This window comes from Heptranchias perlo, unplaced genomic scaffold (assembly GCF_035084215.1).
Source record: "Heptranchias perlo isolate sHepPer1 unplaced genomic scaffold, sHepPer1.hap1 HAP1_SCAFFOLD_62, whole genome shotgun sequence".
Lineage (NCBI taxonomy): Eukaryota > Metazoa > Chordata > Chondrichthyes > Hexanchiformes > Hexanchidae > Heptranchias > Heptranchias perlo.
The window spans coordinates 4189367-4191996 of NW_027139644.1; the positions used below are offsets into that span (position 1 = coordinate 4189367).

Below are 2630 nucleotides of genomic sequence, written 5' to 3' on the forward strand. Positions count from 1 at the left end.
CATTCTCAATCAATGGGCGGGAGTCAGAGAGTTTTCCAATCAGCTCTTGGGTCAGGCCGGGCTGTCGACTCTCCGTGGTCTTGTTCATTTACCCCGTCCATCAGGAAGGACACAGGTATCAGGGGTTGACGATCCCATGCAGTGCAGATTCTCGGGATTGGGCCACCGTGTACATGGATGACGTCACCGTCTTTTGCTCCAATCAGCAGTCGGTCCACAGACTGATGTGCATCTGCGAACGTTTCGAGCTGGCCTCGAGGGGGCCACAGTGAACCGCAGTAAGAGTGAGGACATATTCTATGGCAGGTGGGAGACCCGATCCTTTGTCCCTTTAACCGTCAGGTCCGGCTACCTGATGATGTTGGGGATCGGGTTCGGGGGGCCCCAAGCCTCCACCAAGAAATGGGAGGAGCGGGTCGCCATAGCCAAACAGAAGCTTGGTATGTTGGTGGGACGCTCTCTCTCCATAACCAACAGGCACCTGATGATGAAGTGTGAAGTACTCGCGGTGTTGCTCTACGTGGCCAGCGTCTGGCCCATTCCCCACAGTTCCTTCGCAACAGTCACCCGAGCTATCTTTCACTTCGTCTGGAGGTCCAAGGTAGAATGTGTCCACAGGGACACCATGTACAAGTCCCCAAGCAAAGGCGGCAGAAGCGTCCCTAATGCTGCCCTGATCCTGATGGCCAACTTTGCATTTGGCGGCCTCAGGATGTGTGTAGAGACCCGGTACAAAAAGACCAAATGTCTCTACGTGCTGAGTTTCTACCTGTCCAATACACTGAGAAAACTGGGTCTAGTCATGGTGGCCGAACAGACGCAGGACGTCCCGTCCAGCTGGATCGTCCCCCATCACTGTCCCAGGTGGAGAAGTTCCTGAGGAAGAACCACTTCGACCACAAGGCCGTCAGAAAGTGAAACGTTCTGGGGGTCCTGCAGGAAAAGGAGAGGGTGGATCCGATCGGTCAGTTCCCATCTGGCAGAACGTCTCGTCGCCAGAACTGACCAACAGGCACCAGGATGTGGGCTGGATGGTGGTGAGAAGGGCCCTTCCCCTGCAGTCCATCCAACATGTACGGTACCTCAGCACCACCTCAAGCTGCCTTCAAGGCTGCAACGGGACTGAGACCGTCGTCCGTCTCCTGGTGGACTGGACCTTTATGCAGAAAATTTGGAGAGAGATGCGTTGCTGTGTGTCCCGGCTGATCCCCAACACCTTGGTAACACAGGACGCTGTGCTCTATCTACTGTTCTCTGGGAGGCACACCGAGACAGATGTCAGCTGCTGCTGGAAGACCATCAACTCGGTGAAGGAGGCCCTTTGGTCCGCCCGAAACCTGCTGGAATTCCAGCTGAAGGAGCTGTCCACGACCGAGTGTTGCCGACTGGCACACTCCAAGGTCCAGGAGAACGTGCTGCGGGACGCAGAGGCGCGTTGCGGCCTACGAAAGGGCCCTACGGGGAAAGAGCACCGTGTAAAGCCATCCCACCTTTTATTATACAGAATGTATTCTAAGACATGTACTGTGTATTGTATTGAAATAATGGGATCATCGTGTGTGCGATATGTTTTGTATTGTTTTGAATTGAAATTGCGAACTTCAACCCTGAACTGTATGTATCATTAAATTTATGAAATAAAGTATATTTCGAATATTTAAAAAAAAAATGCTGCTCAACGGCACTCCTTTGAGCAGCGAGAGACCTGTCCAAAAGACTGACAGAAGTCTTTTTTGACTGAAAGTGAGTGCGGTTTGACGTGTTGTTGCTCAAAGGCACTCCCTGCTGGTGAGCAGAGGCAAATGCTAGAGCAAAACAGCTTTCAGGTTTGAGAAAGGAAAAGCGCCAACATTTTAAGCAGTAAGCAGTCTGTAAAGTTAAGAGAGCGGCCTTGAGCTCAATAGCGCTTACTCCAAAAGCACGTTCATTATTTTGAGCCAGAATTAAACCAACGATTTTAGAGTGATTGTGCTTTCAAGTTTGAATCTCTACAAGTTTTCCACGCTACCAGCTGAGCTATCGAAGGGAAGCAGCAAAGGTCCCTCTCTTTGGTGATTGTTCACCGTGTGCCTTTTGACACTCCCGGACTCGTGGAGTCGCGTGGGCATGACCGAGACTGACTCGGTACCTGCTCATACCGCGGCGCTGTGAGCGTATGAGCTCCGACTTACTCGACACACCTTTGGCCAGTCGAGCAATGGGGAAAGTGTCTGACCAAAATTCAGAAGATTGTTGGTTCGATTTCCACCTGGGTGGAGAGTTTTTGCAAACTGCCGATGAGTTTATGATTTTACACCTTGCAAACTGTCCTACTTGATAGAGCAGCCTGGAGATTTATACATCACATGTCTTCTTAGCGCAGCAGGCAGCGCGTCAGTCTCATAATCTGAAGGTCCTGAGTTCAATCCTCAGAGAAGGCATCATTAAGCTTTTTTTTTCCATCTTTGCTCAAGACCAAAATAAAGAATTTTTGCTTCCTGCAGCACGCCAAAAGATTTGTTGCCCCTTGACCTCTCTGTACCGTAGCACGCAGTGAAGCTTAAGAAGTACATGGACCATGGGCTCGCTGAAAACTGACGCCACTTTTGTTTCTGGGCAATTGACCCAAGTCAAAAGATGAGTGGAGAATG

The 2630-nt window shown here is 50.8% G+C and overlaps 1 non-coding gene across 1 annotated transcript; it reads left to right on the forward strand.

Annotated features, from left to right (window-relative positions):
• Window positions 1-2347: 2347 nt before the first annotated feature.
• Window positions 2348-2420, forward strand: trnam-cau (transfer RNA methionine (anticodon CAU)). Its single transcript has one exon. It is a non-coding gene; the product is annotated as a tRNA-Met (tRNA).
• Window positions 2421-2630: the final 210 nt, after the last annotated feature.